Source organism: Haliotis cracherodii, unplaced genomic scaffold, assembly GCF_022045235.1.
Source record: "Haliotis cracherodii isolate W230 unplaced genomic scaffold, xgHalCrac1.p SCAF_8, whole genome shotgun sequence".
NCBI lineage: Eukaryota > Metazoa > Mollusca > Gastropoda > Lepetellida > Haliotidae > Haliotis > Haliotis cracherodii.
Window position 1 is genome coordinate 47,986,949 of NW_027266341.1, and position 22,089 is coordinate 48,009,037.

At 37.7% G+C, this 22,089-nt stretch overlaps 1 protein-coding gene and 1 long non-coding RNA gene across 3 annotated transcripts in view; one reads left to right on the plus strand and one right to left on the minus strand.

The window, feature by feature from the left end:
• Positions 1–22,089, plus strand: part of LOC139450591 (anaphase-promoting complex subunit 10-like) — a 73,875-nt gene that overhangs the window by 35,774 nt on the left and 16,012 nt on the right. The gene's annotated exons all lie outside the window — the stretch shown is intronic.
• LOC139450082 (uncharacterized) lies at positions 10,496–16,729 on the minus strand. Of its 2 annotated transcripts, none has more exons than XR_011652218.1 (3): positions 14,304–16,729; positions 11,792–11,933; positions 10,496–10,878 (listed from the first exon to the last, which is right to left on the minus strand). It is a non-coding gene; the product is annotated as an uncharacterized lncRNA (long non-coding RNA). The 2 variants fall into 2 exon arrangements; XR_011652219.1 differs by having other exon boundaries at positions 11,792–11,936.

Consider the following 22,089-nt stretch of genomic DNA (forward strand, 5'->3'; position numbering starts at 1 on the left):
CATACAGATATCCCGACGGCGACAGATAAACCGCGGATTCTGCTGAATGGCAGGAATCAAAGTCTGAAGCCAAAAGATGATACCCTGTATATCATTGTATCATCGCAGACGTGGGATTGTAAATACGGAAAAGGGCGCAAAGAAAAGAATAAGGTAATAACCGTATCTCTGTAAATCAATACTTTCGACTAATACAAACTACATAAAATGAATAATATATATATACACACACACACACATTTAAAAGTATACAACATGATAACGCTCCTTAGACAACAAAGGAATAAAATATATTTGAGAGTTAAAAGACGGAAATATTTCAATGAAGTCGCTTTGTTTGAATGTTATGCAACCGCTGTTGTGTTACATTAGGAGATGGGTGTAAAATTACTATTTGGTTACAACGTATTATCACAATATTATGACAGAACAATGGAGTGAGGTGAGGTGTTTAATTGTTGAACAGACGTAGGTGATAATGTAATAAGTACTTTCTCGTGGCCTAAAACATATATTCTATTGACATAATTGTTTTGCTGTCAATTATATGACAAGGTATAAGGGACGTACAGTTATAGGAACGTTTGTGCAACTCATCATGACAGTCATGAGACAGGGAATATAGGTACTACTTGTTGAACTTAGTGTCACATCTTTAATGACGAAAAGATTATTTTAAACAAAATACCGTGAATACTAATTATTTTACCAGTATTGTTGGATATTTTCCCCTCAAGATACTTTAAAGTCATACTCAACACATACGTTTTCGTTCAATCTGTAAGATCCGTAATCTTCACTTTCAGTAACTTGATAATGGACGCTTTCTGTATGTATTTTAGCGTTTAATGAGGATACTGAAATTTGGGTGGTAACTTTAGAAATATTGGAGTCTATCGTTGTAATCAGACATACGTTCACAGCTTCTGTGTTCTGTAAGTACAATTAGTCACACAGCAACAACACATAACACAACACTTTATTTAATACCCGGCGTGATATAGGAACCCATACCTGCAACCTCTTGATTTGTAGTCCGGCACGCTACCACATGTGGTACGGAGATCAAATGTCAACTTTTATGTTAGCTTATCTCTTTATCTCACCATTGTCTTAGCTTGATTTATTTGAACATTATTTTGTTTATATTGGACCAAGTTCGTTGTAAATTCTGATGGTATATGTGTTATGTAAGTGCCTGTGAATCTAATTGGCACATCTGATTTCAATACATATCATACATATTTTCCATATTTGACTTATTGCCAAATGATATGTACTTTATTTAAACAAGTTTAGATTATTTGGATAAACACAATTATGTGGACTTTTACGTAAACAAGTTTACATTATAAACATACTTAAATAAGAAACATGCTTACATTTTGGAGATGCTGTGTTCAGGTGGTGTTTAGGCTGTGAGACGATAGCGGGTTCTGTGTGTTTAGACCCCAGACTAAATGTTATCCCGTTCAGGATTTAAACACGATCCTAAACATGTTTAGATCTTAATATGGCTTGAATGTATTTACGTCCTAAACACAAATTTGTAGTGTATAACGGATGGTTATGTTTCTGTTACAATATATTATTCCAGGAAGAACCACCAGCTGAACACCAGTATGCCAGGAAAAGAACCAGGGAGCGACTGTTCACGACACCAAAACTGGACTGTGGCGCAAAACTGCATGTCAGAGAGATGCTGTGTTTTCCATATGCAAAGGTGACACTGCAAATCCACATGTAGGATTGTAAAGTATAACAAAGTCGGTTCATGAATATTTCAGGAGCATACATTTGTCAACTTGGTCCTAAAAACATATTTGCATCCGAACCTTGATACACAATCGTATGGCAGTTATAGGCATATGTTACTAATTAGAGAATGATAAAATCATGAGCGACTTATGATATGACAGAATCGTCTATATGTTATATATATATTTGGAGAAAATTACAACAGGGGATTCGGATGAAATGAAAGCAGTTGGTGTTTTTTGTACTGTACACTTTCCAGCTGATACAGTAAACAGCACTATGCTTATCATAACATTAAATAAAAACTATAAAAAAAATCTCAATTGATTTAAGAAAATTCTACTAATTGCAGAGTCAATTGTACGATTCGAACTATATCATAAGCATATGCATAAGAATCACTATCAAATAGACTAAATCATGAAATGAGGTGTTCGCGAATGAGCGCAACGCCCTACCTGTGGCATCGTCACAAACATATGCAAAGGCAAGTCAATTGTTCACATGGAAAATCACGGGAACAAATGGCACAAGTCAAAATCGTGAATCGTATTAGACTATCACTTCCAACATATATCATCATTTTTTAATGTCTTTATTATATACAGGCCGAAAAAGGTGACAGACGGAAAAGACGGAAATACGCAGCTGATTTACATAAAGCATTGGGCGAGGGAAGACTGACCGAACATCAGTTTGAACGGCGCTTTATTGTTTCATTTCGGAGACCTGAAGACCATTTAGAACACCCCACTGGCGAGGTATAGTAAAATGTCATTTTATGTTATTCACCCATAAGAGAAACTCAGGCATCACTGACAGGATACGAACGTTAAGTATCGAAAAGTTACTGTATCGTTGTCAGGCAATGTCTTTTTCTAATCTAAAAATACTATTACGCATATTTATGTTTTGTTTGGATAATAATGTTTGTCCTGAGGTTTGGCGGCACATTTTTTTTTATCCAATAACAAAATCAGATACGGATCCACGTGATCCGTTAGGTTAACGTAAAATTTCTTTATTATCAATACCTTGAAAAATTTACGCTGATATTTTAACTACACGCTTTTCTAAATGGCTAGAATCAAATCATTTATTAGCAGAGGAACAAAACGGCTTTCGGCGTAAGAGAAGTACAACGGATCATATTTATACCATATATTCTATTATCAAAAACAGGAAATCCGTGAATCGCTCAACCTGTGTGTGTTATATCGATGCAATGAAAGCTTCCAATCGAGTGAATCGCGATTATGTTTGGTACAAGCTATTCTAATTGGGAGTAAACTGGAAGTTCTTTTGGGCGGTTAAATCATCATGTGAAATTAATCGCTCGCAGGTATTTGTAAAATGGTAAAATGACAGACAGTTTCGCTGTACTTAGTGGTGTAAAACAGGGCTGCGTTTTGTCACCTACACGATTTTCGGTTTTCATTAATGACTACTTTGGATACTCGTATTTGTAAACACTGTAATACAAATAGTATTGAAGACGAGAAACACTTTTTGATAAATTGAAATCTCTACTTGGACCTAAGAACTTGTGTTTGGAACCGTGCCTCGTCTTTGAATCAAAATTTCAGATCTTGGTCACCTACAGACCAAATGAAAATTAATATCTGATGCAGAGCGAGGATTTGTCAACCCATGTAGTCGCACTGATTAACAATATGTTTAAGCGTAGACGCTAAAATAAATAATGTTTACTTTTGCTTTTTGCGTAGCTCGGACTCCCTGCATTTACTCTCATCCTTTAACACAGGGTATTTGTATTATTTTAGCACTGTAAGTGGTTTTATTATTATTATTGACCGTTTAGCGGTAACTGGTGTCTAATATGCCCTAGCTGGCCTGGCCTCGTATAACATTGTGATCTGTTGATGATGTGTTTATGGTGGTTTTAAAATGCGTACACGCTTGACACCTGAATATAATATTTTTCTCTCGTAACAGTACATGTCAATCTCCTCATGTTAATCCCTCTCAAGTATTATAATTGTTGTTACGTTCATTAGTCTGTCTTGCTTGACAACGGTATAAGAATCTATACCGGAACGTCGTTATTACAGTATTATAAAGAGGTTGTTATCCATAGAACATTTTTGTCTACTTTTTCACCCGTCAACTTCTACGAAATGCCTATCAAACATGAAAAATTTCTGTTGCGATGAGCGATCGATGTACATTTAAGTTTGTTAATGTCCTTAAAAGTAACTTACATTTATTGCAATGATTAATTTATATCAACGTTCAGCAGTCCGTAGTATTTATGTAGGTATGGGCCTGAAAACTATGGGCGGTTCCAGGTAGTGTGGGCCTCCCCCTACAACTCTTCATTCTTGGAGGTGAGGTTTCGATCGACGTTTATTATAGAAAATAATAATTTGCAGGAGAGCGGTGGCACAAACAGGGTTGACAACATTGTGATTAACAAAATACATGAAGTCGTGGAAACTGGTGAAAGGCGGCCCAGAGAAGTTGGAGCGAGGGTAGAGGAATTCATGAAGGAGTTTATGCCATCAGAACCAAATTCAACGAATCGGCAGTTCAGTCCAACCAAGAAGGATTTATACAACCACATTCACACAGCTGTACGAAACAACAGGTGATGTCGTTAACTGCTGCGTATACATATAAGTAAATAACACTGCACAGGTTTCTAGACTGGTATATGATAAGTTGACTGACGATTTACCCAATGTGTTTTCAATTCAAAGAGAAATTGTTTTCAAATATTTGATTTTAACAGTACATTTGAGACAGTTGTAGAAAATGACCAACAGGAGTACCATTTGTTCATCTCACTGTAGTGTTTTATAATGAAACCTAATTTTTCCAATTCTACGATATAAATGATCGCATAAACTCTACTCTACTAAATGGATGACGATTCAACAAACATGCACGTTTTTATTTCAAATTCGCTCAACAAATGTTTCTATTTAAAATCATACTGAATTTCAGAAATTCCGAAGAGGAACAAGGAGTCATCTCAGACTTACTGGAAAAACTGAAAAGAGATGAGACAGACTCACGTTTAGACAGCTGCTGGTTTCGACCAAGAAAGTAAGGAAATACTAATATTCGTTTGAAAATAATGAATACAATGTAAGGTAAAAAAACTTAATTCATAAGCAGTTAATATATACCCCTAAGCCCAGAAAACATAATTGTGAAGCTATTGTGTCTATTTGCTTCTACTCCATAATAATCTATAAAATTGGTGCTGCAAAAAAGCCTTTGGATGTGACAAGTTTGCGCTGAACCCGTTTGTATACACACAAATGAGTGTGCTGTTCTGCATTTTAAATAAATAAGAATTAAAACTGTGTATATTACATAGAACTTATGATGTCAGCGATAAATAATATTCACCACACACTCGTGTATTCATTCATATGGTGCAATTGTGGTGAGGCGAGGTGATTATTGCACTTATATAGCGACGTGCATGCACGTGTGTGTGGCAGCTTGTACTCGTCTGGACTGATGCTGATTTATAGTGCTAGCTCACAAGGAATTTTGAGCAAAAGAATTGTGTTTAGTGATAAAACTGTCAGCATCTTATCAGCAGTCACGAGCTCATGGTCATCAGACATGCCGATGTCCACTCCCCATGGTACAAGTCTCTTACTATAAACAAACAGCCGCAAGGTGCTGATTAGCCCTGCTTCACGTCTGTACTGAATGATACATCCGTGGATGTGTAGTCATTTTATCTTTATAACAATGCAGACAAGCTAACAGTACACCGATCTTTTATTGGGACAACGTGTTCTTTTTAAGAATTATTCTCCATGAATGGAATAAGCGTTATGAGTGAGTGAGTGAGTTTGGTTTAACGCCTCTTTTAACAGTATTCCAGTTATATCGAGGCTTGTCAGCTTAATGTGGGAGGAAATCGCGAAGTGATGCAGGTCTCAGACGTTTACCACTTCGGTGAAACCCTTAAGCACGGGTATGGTGCTGACGAACCTAGAAACATAATCGGACAACCGGGATTCGAACCCACAATCATAGGTTTCTGGCGTGTCCAAGGGATGTAACTCTGCACAGCGAACCGCGACGCCTTAGCGACTGGGCCATTCGCACCCCCCAATAAACTGAAGACATTCAAAGCATTTTAAGTGATGTTACATGTGACCCATATATGCTAACGTGGATAGATGCACCTTTCACTTGAATATATTTAAAAAGATTTAACAGTACACATCTTGATTCATACATTCGTTTTTACTTGTAATGCCAAGCATCTAGATTCACTTTCAGCAAAATCATCTTGATAATGAGCTATTGAGAATAATATCATCTTCCTGCTACTATAACCCGGACCAATTATTTCATATACTGACTGACTTGCAATGAAAAAGGACCTGATTCATCTCTGGCTACAATGCAAGGAGTACTTCTACACAAATGAAGAATTTTAGTACATTTTTAGAACTATTATAGCATATATAGCATATATCTTTCTTAACTGTGTTTGGTACAGCGAAGTTTGTTTGTATATCTAAAAATTTGTTGTTTCAACCTGTAAAAATCTAGACCAGACAATCAAGTGACTGACATCATGAGCATTGATTCACTCAATTGGGATACAATGACATGCATCAATGTTCCAATGTGCCTTAATAAAACCAATACCATGCAGCCTTTGTTAAATTGATATATGTAAAGATATTTGTGTATAAAGATATCTTGCCATTTCAGCGACACCTCAGGTGACACCTTCTTACTTGTCATGTCAACACACTGGCAAAGGACTATGCTTGAAAAGTTTGGCAGTGCTGTTTTACTGGATGCGACATACAACACTAACAAGTACAACCTACCTCTGTATCAACTGGCAGTACGGACAGATTCAGTGTATGTTCCAGTAGGTTTCATCATAACAGAAGACCAGACCACTGATAGTCTACAGGAGGGCATGGAGAAGTTTGCTTCCTTACATAAGGAGTGGAAGCCAGACATATTTATAATTGATGATGACCAGAGGGAAAAATATGTCATCCAAAAGATTTTTCCAGGTAGCTATTGTGTCAAATTGTCCACCTACATCATCACTCATGCATGCACACGCACACACTACCTATTTGAAATTTTGCAGCTTTTACATTTCTTTAATCATGGCTTTTACTGGTAGCACTGACACTATTTCTTATACCAGATTTCAACCACGTATGAAATACTAGCAAATGCTTATTGTTAAAGAATGTATTCACTTATGTAAGTTATTGTGATAAAGTACATGTTGTTGTTGCAGCATTTACAAATGGAACAAAGATGACAAAGTAGACAAAATTTATAGATAAGAACTTCTTAGTTATGCTTTAATAGCTTTACAATAAAAAAGTTGTTATTCATAAAATTTGGTCTAATTTGTCATCTGTCAACTTCTCAGATATGCCCTTCAAACAAAAGAGGATCAAATTTCATGATAGAGAAATAACTTTAGAAAGTACACACGATGAAGATTTCTGTTTGCAGAAAGCAGTTTTTACATCTGCCATTTCCATGTAAAGCAAGCCTGGAAAAGATGGCTGCAGAGGATACCATCAAGGACAGATCGGGAAGCAATATTGTCAGAGTATGTTCCTGTGCTACTTTCTGTGTAATGAGTCAACAGAACTTTAGAAGTATTAACAATAGTTTGAAAACACACTATCATAACAATACAACATATACCCTGAATGTTTCATTACTACTGAGATGAATTTATGTTACAAACAGAAAAAACAAGCATATTTTTTTATTTAAATGTTTTTATTTTCACAAACATATGAAAAAATAATGGTAAACAAGCGTTAATACTGCTCCATGACGCATAATACAAGAAGCAATTATGATATCACATAAGGTTCAATGTAATAAATTAATTATACCTGCCAAGCTAGACGTGTACATATGATAAATATATGTACAGTTGATTCATTTACTAGTACTTCATTGAAAATCTGTCAGTTTTTAATATGATGTTTTAAATAGAATATAATATTTGGGTTTAATATTCCTTACTCAAATTCAAATTATTATATAGCACTGTTTGGGAAAATACATTTCATTTGGAAGATTAAAGTCATTTGTAAACATGAAAAAGAAACGTAAAGAATCTTCGGTATGATATCAACAGAAATTAATTTCAGTATCCAAAATATGTCTATTATACTTATATATGTTAAGATCGCTGCAGCCAAGACTGAGGCGACTATAAATAATTTCACAAAATGTCCATAATTTAAATCAAAGTGTATCCCATTATCTCCTCTGTGTTGCAAGTTCTTTAATGTTATAAATTACATTATATTATGATATTTCGAACTTCTTAAACAGTATATATTATTTGTCTTTAGGTACAACTTCCTGTTTCCTTTCAAATATATTGAAATTACTTACTTTCTAAAATGTTTGCAAATTTACTTACATGAATATTCAATTGAGAATTTCAGTATGTTTTCATGCCTGTTATTCAGTTTGTCTGACATTATGTCCTGCCTGGATCAGTCAGACTATGGGACTAAAGTACAGGAACTGAGAACTCAGTGGGGGCACTACATGAATTTCATCAACTATATGGACCACTTCTGGCTGTGCTCACCTAAGGTATATATGTAAGGTGAATGCACTATAAGAAACGTGGGTAAAATGATACAAAGTGTATGCAATTTGTTATGTGAAGAAAGTCCCACAACTTGTTGGCCACAGAATTTCCATGAAGTGAAATGCATATATGATTTTAATCCAGAATACTCCTGGTCTTTATTTTCATGATGCATATTTGATGCATCATATTTAAATCAGTTCCTAGAAAACATCTGAGAGACTGTGCCAGGATTCTTAATTTTGTTCTGATAATCAAATGTTAAAGTCAATGTTATTATTTGTTTTATTAACATCTTGTACAATAAAAGTTGAATTCTTTTGTACACAAATAGATAAAATAAATATAAACTGTGAATGTGTGTGATATTTAACGCTAATATTACAATTCCAGCCATGGGCTATGGCCTTCAGACCTTTCAACCAGCATGTGGGACTGACAACTACTAATGGAGTGGAGAGGCTCCATTCTCTGTTTAAGAGTGAGCAGAAACATACTGCAGACATGAGCATAACAGGGCTGATTCAACTTTTAATGAAACACCACAAGAGCAGACAACAGAGGTAATCTAGATCTACTACTTAAGTTAATTTGATAACAGATAACAGTAGGTTTTAGATATCAGGTTTGTTCCCAGTATGCCTACATCCCAGTATGCCAACACTATTTGTTCGTTGTGGATTGATATATGCTGATGTAAGCATATTACTAACAATCTACAAGAAAGACCTACAGAAATTACTTGCTGGATTCGCTGTAACGTTTAGAAACTGAAGATAATTGTGGTTAAGTGTTAATACTTATTTTTTGAGGCAAAAAGAAATATTATGAATGTTTAGAAAATGTAAATGCATACAAGGATCTCGGTATCATAATTAATACAAAAATATTCCCATACAGATGAGAGTTATGTGGTTACGAATAGCCTATTATAGTGGAAAATCTGAATTTATCATTTATTTATCATTAAACCATTCACTCCAATGTATATAAGATATGGAGTTTACAGTAAATAGGAGGAAAACGTCTGGGTATCACAAGAAAATTGTCACATTTTGTTTATAACAGAAGTCTTTGTAGAATAACTTTACTTTACCAATATACATTAGAAGTGGCTAATGTTGATACAATATTGCTAGTAACCTCAAAATTTGGATGTTATCTACATCAGTTGATTGGATTAAATTGGTTACCAGACCACACCTTGAAGATCATGTTATTCAAAAAAGGAATTCTGATAGGGCAATTTCTGGTAAGGCAAGATTTCATAAAGTCATAGATAATAACACTACACTGGAAACATATTTACATACTTAAACAAAACATGTGTACATGGTATACATATAATTGCTATTGTTTAGAACATCTTGTCTTTATTTACAAATCGATTGTGGGAGATGGAGTAATACACCTTTAGTTGACCGGAAATGCACTTCTTGTATTAGCCAGGATATTGTTGATGGATCTAATTTTACATTAAAAACCAGCAAAATATTGTAAAAACTGTAATGGATGAATCAACATATTTTTTATGAGTCACACCATATTAATATTTGTTCTTTATCAATGTCTAGCCATGGGATAGTCCATTTTAAGTAAGGTATTTCACACTCATCGATGCATATTACATCCTCATAGAAGTGCAAATTTGTTTTGATAAGAGTGCAAGCATATTGGGATATAGGCAAAATGACAACAACAAAGAACAACCCATATATTGTTACCTGAGGTAAGGCAGTGTGGATGGATGTGTATAAACTAAATATATTCAACTAAACATAAGCATGGGCTACATGCACTTAAACTTAAATTATTAATAAATACAAAAACAAAATTACTGCATGCACAAATGACACAATTAAGTTAAATCTAAAAACAGGTTAACTGCTAATTATCACATACACAGTCTTGAGAAATATTCTACAAATAAACAATTTTATTTCAGTTACTATGAAAAGAATGACAGAATGAAGATGACATTGAAGAGTTCTGTACCAGGGTTCTTGAATGGGAGAGGGTTGACATGCTTTGACCACTGCAGAAAGCGATTAAATGAGGTGACACAGATTCAGTCTATACATAAAGGCGAATCTGCTTACCAAGTGAACAATTACAATGTTGTTTTAAAAAGGGAAAACAAAGATCTTTGTTCTTGCCAAGACTTTAGAAGATATTTCTTTCCATGTAAGCATATTCTGGCAACATTATATCACAATACACTACCTTGGGATGCCCTTCCCAAGCAATACAGAGACATCCAAATGTTCCATGTCAGCAAAGACTGTAGGAAATCACTGCCAACAGGTATAAATGTCAAATTTCCAAAAGTCTCTTCAGAAGATTCTCCATCAGCTGTTGACATGACTGGTGCAGAGCAAAGTGACACAACATTGAAGGCGCCTGCAAATGACACTGGCAATGCCCAAAGGAAACAAACGAGTGTGAGGTTGTTGTTGGAGTTGAGGGATCTACTGATGAGGTGCAGCAGCCAGGAAACAGTAACAGAGGCCAACAAGTCCCTAGAAAAGATAAAGCTAACTGTTCAAAATAGAAACTGTTTTAGGAAAAGGAGGAAACACAGGCAGATGCCAACAGCAGCTAAAAATTTCCTTAAGTCAAAAGTACAGAAAAAGTATTTGCTCAACAAGAAGAAACACATGATGCGTAAGTTTTGTATTAAATCTATTGACTCAATGATTAATACAATATCAATAAATTAACACACAAAAAAGCTTTCATCAGGTGCATGAACAAGTGAAATTTCTAAATGTGCATTCAGGATTATAAGGAGGATATACATTTTGCAACACAAATGATTGATTTTTTAAAGAAGAAATAAAGTGAACAAATAACCATGTGTAATTGATCACAATTTCACTTGCAGAGAGGGCAAAATCGCTTTCAAATATTACCAGAAAAACAGAAAATAAGGTAACTATTGAAAAGGAAAAGCAGAACTAAAAAAAAGAGAAACATACATTTAGTCATATGTGCAATCATCTGTTTAAGCAATGCATGTTTCATACTGAATGGATGTTTTAACATTACATGTACTTTCAAATAATACGATAAATATGACGTGTGTGTGTGCACGTGCATGTGATTTGAGAAAAAACGTTCACACATCTTGAACTTAGGCGCAAGAACTGATATCTTCTTTTTATACACATGCTGGACTACATTCTGTGGCATTATAAATTAAAGTTTGCAATGAATAATGACAATCAAACAGGTGTGAATACTTAAATAAAATTGACCACTTCCAGGAGCATGGAGAGTCAGAAGATGACCTACCTGATATGGCAAGTTTTATGGTGAGTATAAAGAGAGAAGACAAAATATACTAAAAGTTTCTTCAAACAGTCTTGTATTATTAGTAGAATCCATGCACTGTGTACATTTTAGGTACATATTATCGAAACATTTACTTACATCTCTTTTTAATACTGACAAGTATCTATCAAGTCATAAATCTCTGTAATACCATGAAAGTAAAGATGAAACCTTCATTCTCTGATCCTAGGCAACTTCAACAGCAACATTTGAGGAAGGGAAGAAACTGGCTGTAATAGACCTGCTGGCAGAATCAGAGCAGAACACATCCACAGAGGTATGCTATGTGCACATATTTGGAATGTCTATAAAATTCTTTATAGAAGAAATTCTGTCACTGAAAATGTATCAATTGGAACCAAATGAAGAGTTTTGTTTGGGACTTTGTGAGGAAAAGTAGCATACTGAAAATTCCTGTTATGTTACCAATTGCAGGAGCAGGATGATGTTTCTGATGACTTGCCAGAGTTAAAATTTGTGGGGAGAAAGAGGAAAGAAACAGTTGTAAAGCAAACAACAGATGACCACACAACCAAAAACGTATGTGCCGTATCTGTACCATAATACCCTGCTTGTTTGTACAGTTGCTCTCATTAAGTTTCAATATTAACTTATTGTAAACATACTATTCCTGTATTACAGAATCAAGGGGAGGGGACACTTCAGATCAACAGGAGACAGAGTGAAACTGTAAGTCAATGAGCTACGAATACAACAGAATATGTACTGGTAGATATAATCAAATGTTGGACTGACTTTTGATGTTTTGAATACACACTTTGAATCCAGCTAGCTATATCATGGTGTCCTGTACACAACTTAATGTTGACCTCACAACCCAGTGATTGATTTGAGAAAAATGCAATCGCGGCGCGATGACACACAGTAACTGTACGTGACCACCGAATTCATTACGTTGCCATGGACGACCACATATGAATGTGGGCAACATTGAGTAGGTGGGAAATAACCCCCTAGTCCTCAGCAAGCCTGTCCCCAAAACCAAGTCTACTCTTCCACCAACGAGTTTGAAGTTTTAACATTACAGAAGTGACAGCTATCGTTCACTTGCGTTTCAGCTGCCGATACCTTTGGATTATGGGTCTGTATGGAGGTTTCACTCAAACACTAATGCTGTGATGGCTGTAGTAGATGGACATAAACTGACGGGAAGAAGCTTTGGAGCACTGAAACCAGGGCATGAAGTTACAGATGAGGTACGTTCATAATAACCAATTATTTTCAAATCTGATGAGGCACTAATTATTTGGCATATGATACATCTATTGATATCTTTTTTGTTTTGGTAATTCTGATGTTCATGTCACTGATACCAAGTTGCAGCTTCCCAGAAATTATTATGCTTAGTCTGTCATGACCCTTAAGACATGGCTTTCTTGGAAGAATATTAGTTTGGGCTTTACTGACAGGAAAAGCAATTACACCATTGCCATGATAACATAGCTGAACCAGTGTTCAATGCAACATTAACCATTCAATTACATCAAAATATCAGAAAGCATGAAAGCAAAAATGGTTGTTTCTTGTTTCAATGCTGCACTCTGTTTATAACAGTGGTCCGTAAATAATCACATCTGGAACAGACAATCCAGTAATAAATTATGTGAATGCAACACATGTATTATAGTTTGAATGCATTGCTTTCTAATTTTACAGGTACTCAATGCATACTGCGGGGCTAAATGTCGAGATCGAGATGATGTATACCTGATGGATTGCCTTGTTGCCACACACGTTATTCTTAATCATGGACAACCACCATTATTCAGGAATGTAAGGAATACAATCATTGTCAAAAGTTTGTAATGGTTCTAAAATCAGAGCAAATATGAGCATTACAATTCATGACAAATCCTTTCCTCTAACAACAGTGAAACATTCTACTCCCTCCAAGGGACATGTGAAGCAAGATTTAATGTAGAAGACTTATGTACATGTGACATATACGCCTGTTATATCTGTACATCTAACATTATCTACACCTGCGGGGGATTACAGTTGACTTGCTATTTAAAGAGTGTATAACTGACTTAGCAAAACTGACTTCAGAAAGAACACATCTTCCTGCTCATTCATCAATACAATGAATATATATATAAGTAAAAAAGATGGTCATAGCAAAGAATAATGTTTAAAAGACTGAATTTATTTCTTGAACAGGTGGATCTGCTTCTGAAAGAAATGATCCTTGCTCCATATGTCACAGGAAAGCACTGGCACATGTTTGTGGTGTTCCCACAAAGAAATGAGATTTTATACTTAAATCCTTTGGGTGAAGACACGTCTTATAAAAGTAAAGAAGCAATTTTGTCAGCTTGGAGGAGAATACTCCAAGTGAGAAGTGAAAAGGGCCTCCTCGACAAGGAAATATTAAAGAAACGATGGAAGCTAATAACAGCAAATCACCAATTGCAACAAGATTCCACAAGCTGTGGAATATTTGTGATGAAGGTAGGACACATACTTGACAGCTAATTACTGCTAAATGACCTTAGTAACAGATATTAACCTTTTTCAAGCTGTTCAATATAGAGAAATGGCAATGCATAATTTTTGTTAGTAATATTCAAACTGATAAACGCTAGTTTACCCTTAGTGATAACTTGAAATTTCAGTTTGTTGACTTCCTTCTTGATGGGAAGAACATGTCCACCCAATTTGACACAGATGAATTCAGGACACACATAGCATCATATTTGCTGCAAAACTCTGGTAGGTACAGATTCCTGAAACTAATCATGAGCAAACAGAAACATACCACTCTTTATAACCCAAAGGGTTAGAAATAACAGAATTCATAAAATTTGCATGTGCACAAGGGCAAATATTACTTCCCATGCACCAGAATATGGTTTACATCATTCGGACATCATTGTTTACTTCCTTACGAAATAAGGTTAGAATGACATTACACTAGAACTGACGGAAATGATGGAATACACATTAAATATCATATAATACTCTCTATAAATGTTAACTGGTTGATAGGCATTATCACTTAAGAATATAGAGTGAGTTAATGACACCACTGACATGGAGGTACACCATTGAAAAAATTAAGAAAAGTAATTAAATGCAATGAATATTTCTAAAGAAATTGGAACATGAGAATGTACTGTTTCAGATTTACCAGCAATGGCTGACATCTGTAGAGGCTGCTCAATGCATACACAAGTGGATACCACTGGCAAATGTGTCAAGTCAACACAAGGGACCAAACAGAGGGAACAAGATTGGGTAAGAATTCTTGACCAGTTACAACACAAAGTACTCAGGAAATTAGGGCTGGGACGGGTAACTCGGGTACTCGGGTCGGCTGGGTACTGAGTAGGACCCGGGTACCCACGGGACTACCCGGACCCGAGTTTAGTCACATAATTATATATATATATCGTTTAATGGCAAAACTTATCTAGAACTCTATGGTTACACTATAAGTGACAAATAGTCACATTTCTTTCTGACTATATATGTAAACATACCTTCTGGCTTTATATGTTTGCATAAAGATAAAACTTCAGTCAACTTCAGTGTATGCATGACCAGATCAGTTTATACGTGTATCTAAATGCATGGTGACAGGTGTACGGTCAAACGTTTCCCAATCGGACATTTTGTACCAATCTCTTGAGGCCTACAGCGGGCAGCCGGGTAGGGTCGGATAATAGGGGGGTGGGTACCCGGGTAGTAAATTTGGACTCGTCCCAGCCCTACAGGAAATAATGATTAAATGAATCACATAAGTGAACATGTTTTAGCAAGCTTATAAAGTAGCACAACGAAAAATATAAGCATGAATAATGATATGTTTGACTGTAAGGAAAAAAACCAACTGAAATGAAATAACAAACAATAGAAATAACAATTTTGTATTGCACATGTTGCAGGTGCAGTGTGAGAGCTGCAGGTATTGGTATCACTTTGAATGCTCTGGCAGCAATGCATCATTTAGAACACTGCAAAAGGAAACCTTTGTGTGCAAAGTGTGCCAGGTAGATGAAGACTATGTGGGCAATAGATCACCAACTTCAAGTGTAGTTCTGAGAAAAGGCACACAACCAAACAAATCATCAATGAATAATCCTCACAGATATCAAACTAGGTTTGGTGGGCACACAGAGAACAACTTCCAGTTGATCGCTTTAAATGGTCGCATAAAGAAATGCCAAGGATGCAAAACTAAATTCATTCATACACCGAGGGCACCATTTGACATGGTAGTGAGGCATCTGGAATTAAGACACTTTTTCAGCCATAGGGCAAATAAGCAACAGGCATTTTGGACAAATTGTCATTACCACTGCAGGGCTCAGTGCATTCTGACAAATAATCAACATTTCACACTTAATAGGCTAGTAATTGATCCAACCCTAATATTAACAGATGACCATATACAACATTTGGAACAAAATGGCATAGACATTATGCAAGTTATAAATTCAAAAGTACCATATTTCTAAACAAACATATTTAACAAAGTCAAGAAAAGAAGCTGAAATGAACCGTAACTCTCCACAACACTCAACCTAGACCAGATGCCAGAAAGTCAGGATAACATGACAACCAAGACCTTCACAGCAGCCCTCAAACCAGTTAGGATTACATGACAATCAAGACCCTCACAGCAGCCCTCAACCCAGTCAGGATAACATGACAACCAAGATCCTCAGAGAAGCCCTAAACCTAGAACAGATGCCAGAAAGTCAGGATAACATGACAACCAAGACCCTCACAGAAGCCTTCGACCCAGAACAGATGCCAGAAAGTCAGGATTACATGACAATCAAGACCCTCACAGAAGCCCTCTACTCACAACAGATGCCAGAAAGTCAGGATAACATGACAATCAAGACCCTCACAGAAGCCCTTCTGCCAGAAAGTCAGGATAACATGACAACCAAGACCCTCACAGAAGCCCTCAACCCAGAACAGATGCCAAAAAGTCAGGATCACATAACATCCAAGACCCTCACAGAAGCCCTAAACCTAGAACAGATGCCAGAAAGTCAGGATAACATGACAACCAAGACCCTCACAGCAGCCCTAAACCTAGAACAGATGCCAGAAAGTCAGGATAACATGACAACCAAGATCCTCACAGCAGCTCTCAACTAAGTCAGGATAACATGACAACCAAGACCCTCACAGCAGCCCTCAACCCTGAACAGATGCCAGAAAGTCAGGATAATATGACAACCAAGACCCTCACAGCAGCCCTCAGCCCAGTCAGGATAACATGACAACCAAGACCCTCACAGCAGCCCTCAACCCAGTCAGGATAACATGACAATCAAGACCCTCACAGCAGCCCTCAACTAAGTCAGGATAACATGACAACCAAGATCCTCAGAGAAGCCCTAAACCTAGAACAGATGCCAGAAAGTCAGGATAACATGACAACCAAGACCCTCACAGAAGCCTTCGACCCAGAACAGATGCCAGAAAGTCAGGATTACATGACAATCAAGACCCTCACAGAAGCCCTCTACCCACAACAGATGCCAGAAAGTCAGGATAACATGACAATCAAGACCCTCACAGAAGCCCTTCTGCCAGAAAGTCAGGATAACATGACAACCAAGACCCTCACAGAAGCCCTCAACCCTGAACAGATGCCAAAAAGTCAGGATCACATGACATCCAAGACCCTCACAGAAGCCCTAAACCTAGAACAGATGCCAGAAAGTCAGGATAACATGACAACCAAGACCCTCACAGCAGCCCTAAACCTAGAACAGATGCCAGAAAGTCAGGATAACATGACAACCAAGATCCTCACAGCAGCTCTCAACTAAGTCAGGATAACATGACAACCAAGACCCTCACAGCAGCCCTCAACCCTGAACAGATGCCAGAAAGTCAGGATAATATGACAACCAAGACCCTCACAGCAGCCCTCAGCCCAGAACAGATGCCAGAAAGTCAGGATAACATGACAACCAAGACCCTCAAAGCAGCCCTCAACCCAGAACAGATGCCAGAAAGTCAGGATAACATGACAATCAAGACCCTCACAGCAGCCCTCAACCCAGTCAGGATAACATGACAATCAAGACCCTCAAAGAAGCCCTCTACCCAGAACAGATGCAAGAAAGTCAGGATAACATGACAATCAAGACCCTCACATCAGCCCTCAACCCAGTCAGGATAACATGACAACCAAGACCCTCACAGCAGCCCTAAACCTAGAACAGATGCCAGAAAGTCAGGATAACATGACATCCAAGACCCTCACAGAAGCCCTAAACCTAGAACAGATGCCAGAAAGTCAGGATGACATGACAACCAAGACCCTCACAGCAGCTCTCAACTAAGTCAGGATAACATGGCAATCAATACCCTCACAGCAGCCCTCAACCCAGTCAGGATAACATGACAACCAAGACCCTCACATCAGCCCTCAACCCAGTCAGGATAACATGACAACCAAGACCCTCACAGCAGCCCTCAGCCCAGAACAGATGCCAGAAAGTCAGGATAATACGACAACCAAGACCCTCACAGCAGCCCTCAGCCCAGAACAGATGCCAGAAAGTCAGGATAACATGACAATCAAGACCCTTACAGAAGCCCTCAACCCAGTCAGGATAACATGACAATCAAGACCCTTACAGAAGCCCTCAACCCAGTCAGGATAACATGACAATCAAGACCCTCACAGCAGCCCTCAACCCAGTCAGGATAACATGACAATCAATACCCTCACAGAAGCCCTCTACCCAGAACAGATGCCAGAAAGTCAGGATAACATGACAACCAAGACCCTCACAGCAGCCCTCAACCCAGTCAGGATAACATGACAACCAAGACCCTCACAGAAGCCCTAAACCTAGAACAGATGCCAGAAAGTCAGGATAACATGACAATCAAGACCCTTACAGAAGCCCTCAACCCAGTCAGGATAACATGACAATCAAGACCCTCACAGAAGCCCTCAACCCAGTCAGGATAACATGACAATCAAGACCCTCACAGAAGCCCTGTACCCACAACAGATGCCAGAAAGTCAGGATAACATGACAACCAAGACCATCACAGAAGCCCTCTACCCACAACAGATGCCAGAAAGTCAGGATAACATGACAATCAAGACCCGCACAGCAGCCCTCAACCCAGTCAGGATAACATGACAACCAAGACCCTCACAGCAGCCCTCAGCCCAGAACAGATGCCAGAAAGTCAGGATAACATGACAATCAAGACCCTCACAGCAGCCCTCAGCCCAGTCAGGATAACATGACAATCAAGACCTTCACAGCAGCCCTCAACCCAGTCAGGATAACATGACAATCAAGACCCTCAAAGAAGCCCTCAGCCCAGTCAGGATAACATGACAATCAAGACCCTCACAGCAGCCCTCAACCCAGTCAGGATAACATGACAATCAAGGCCCTCACAGCAGCCCTCAACCCAGTCAGGATAACATGACAATCAAGACCCTCACAGCAGCCCTCAACCCAGTCAGGATAACATGACAACCAAGACCCTCACAGCAGCCCTCAGCCTAGAACAGATGCCAGAAAGTCAGGATAACATGACAATCAAGACCCTCACAGAAGCCCTCAACCCAGTCAGGATAACATGACAACCAAGACCCTCACAGCAGCCCTCAACCTAGACCAGATGCCAGAAAGTCAGGATAACATGACAACCAAGACCCTCACAGCAGCCCTCAACCCAGTCAGGATAACATGACAACCAAGACCCTCACAGCAGCCCTCAGCCTAGAACAGATGCCAGAAAGTCAGGATAACATGACAATCAAGACCCTCACAGAAGCCCTCAACCCAGTCAGGATAACATGACAACCAAGACCCTCACAGCAGCCCTAAACCTAGAACAGATGCCAGAAAGTCAGGATAACATGACATCCAAGACCCTCACAGCAGCCCTCAACCCAGAACAGATGCCACAAAGTCAGGATAACATGACAACCATGACCCTCGCAGCAGCCCTCAACTAAGTCAGGATAACATGACAACCAATACCCTCACAGAAGCCTTCTACCCACAACAGATGGAAGAAAGTCAGGATAACATGACAGTGAAGAAAATTTCACACTAATACTTTTGGGGTATATGTTGCTGTTGTAATCAATATGGCACATTAATGATCTATAGAAGAAACAGTAAGACTTTACTAAGGTATTGTTTTTTTTAACTGTTTTTTTGGGCCAGATACCCTGGGCCTCCACGTGGCCTGGCCTGGAAACTATCCCATTCATCTGTGAAATGCTGACACCATTACAGGTGAATGGGATAGGCTAACACAGGGTGATTCAGTTCCCTTACAATAATATACTAACAGAAAAATTGTAAAGGGAATTCATAACAATATTCAGAGAAATGTTTACTTCTGTGTTTAAGAAAAAGAAATGTAAATATGCATATGCAACATTTCCAAAACAGTTAAAGCATAACCATACTATATTTCATATATCAGGAATTCCCTTGCGTCTTTCTATCAGTATAGTTATTACTTATAACATTGAAAGTAAATTTTAATTCTATTGCTTCATGCAACAGTTCATTTTAATAAGAGTGACTGAGTGACTGAGAGCAATGTTTCACTATATTACAAAACACATTTAACAGCCACATTATCACCAAGTACCAAATGAGCGAGATAAAGTGGAATGAGTTGGGTTTAATGCCACTTTGAACAGTATTCCAGTTATATCACGGCATGAAACCCATGAACACAAAAATGCTGACAAACTAAGGAACATAATCAGAGAGAACACCAGGATCCCAACCCAACAATCATAGGTTTTTTGGCACACTTTTGGTGATGGGAAACACTGATGGGTAAACACTGATGGGGAAACACTGATGGAGAAACACTGATGGAGAAACACTGATCGGGAAACACTGATGGGGAAACACTGATGGGGAAACACTGATGGGGAAACACTGATGGAGAAACACTGATGGAGAAACACTGATCGGGAAACACTGATGGGAAACACTGACGGAGAAACACTGATGGGAAACACTGATGGGGAAACACTGATGGGGAAACACTGATGGAGAAACACTGATGGAGAAACACTGATGGGAAACACTGATGGGGAAACACTGATGGGAAACAATGATGGAGAAACACTGATGGGAAACACTGATGGGGAAACACTGATGGGGAAACACTGATTGAGAAACACTGATGGGGAAACACTGATGGGGAAACACTGATGGGGAAACACTGATGGGAAACACTGATCGGGAAACACTGATGGAGAAACACTGATGGGGAAACACTGATGGGGAAACACTGATGGAGAAACACTGATGGGAAACACTGATGGAGAAACACTGATGGGGAAACACTGATGGGGAAACACTGATCGGGAAACACTGATGGAGAAACACTGATGGGGAAACACTGATGGGGAAACATGGGAATTAATGAGCAACTATACTCATCCAATGATGAACCTCACGGTGAAACTAGCAAAATATAAGCCAAAATCAAGACACCAATACTGGGTAAGTGAGTGAGTTTTACTCCACTTTTAGCAATATTCTAGCAATAAAACAGCAGGGGACACACTAAATGAGTTTCACACATGGTACCCATGTGAGGAATCAAACCCAAGTCTTCAAGCAACCCCACCACCTGACAACAAGACTGAGTAATTCAATTGCTGACAGTTTGAAAAATAACCATTGAAATGCATGAACTTTCCTAAATACCCATTTCCTGTTGATTTCTTTAAATATTTATAAACAGATGTGGGTATATGGGTATACAGATAAACAGTGTATTACTGAAACATTGAAAGACATTAAAATAACTAAAGACAATGTTATAATAACTTGTATACCAAAACAAAATAAAGATTGAAGACATTAAAAATTTTGACTGCCAATTTCAATACCTAACTTTAAATAAATGCTTAGGACATATGAAATCAACACAATTGAAAAAACAACATTTGGCATAACAATTCATTCCAATCAAACTGCATGCATTCCTGTATAAGTGAACATGAGAGACTAATGTGTTATATTATATATATATGAAATCAAACAGACAGGCCAGGCTTATTATTTTTCACTGATTTTGAAAAGACTTTTCATACTGTCTCCAAACCATTCACTATAGTTTTTTTTGGAAAAATACGACCTAAGGGCTAATATACTCAAATATATGTTTCTTTTGCCAAATAATAGAGGTTGTGTAGGTGATCCAGTGTCACCTTATCTCTTCTTCTTGGTAGCATGTTCTCGAATTAATGATCGAATTAATGGAATAAAGCTTAATAATGAAGAGTATAAACTTGAACAATAATAGAATAAGCAGTTAGTCTGTTTAGCACTAACAACATTTGTATATAATTGAATAATATTAGAATATAATCAAATTATGCAAAATAT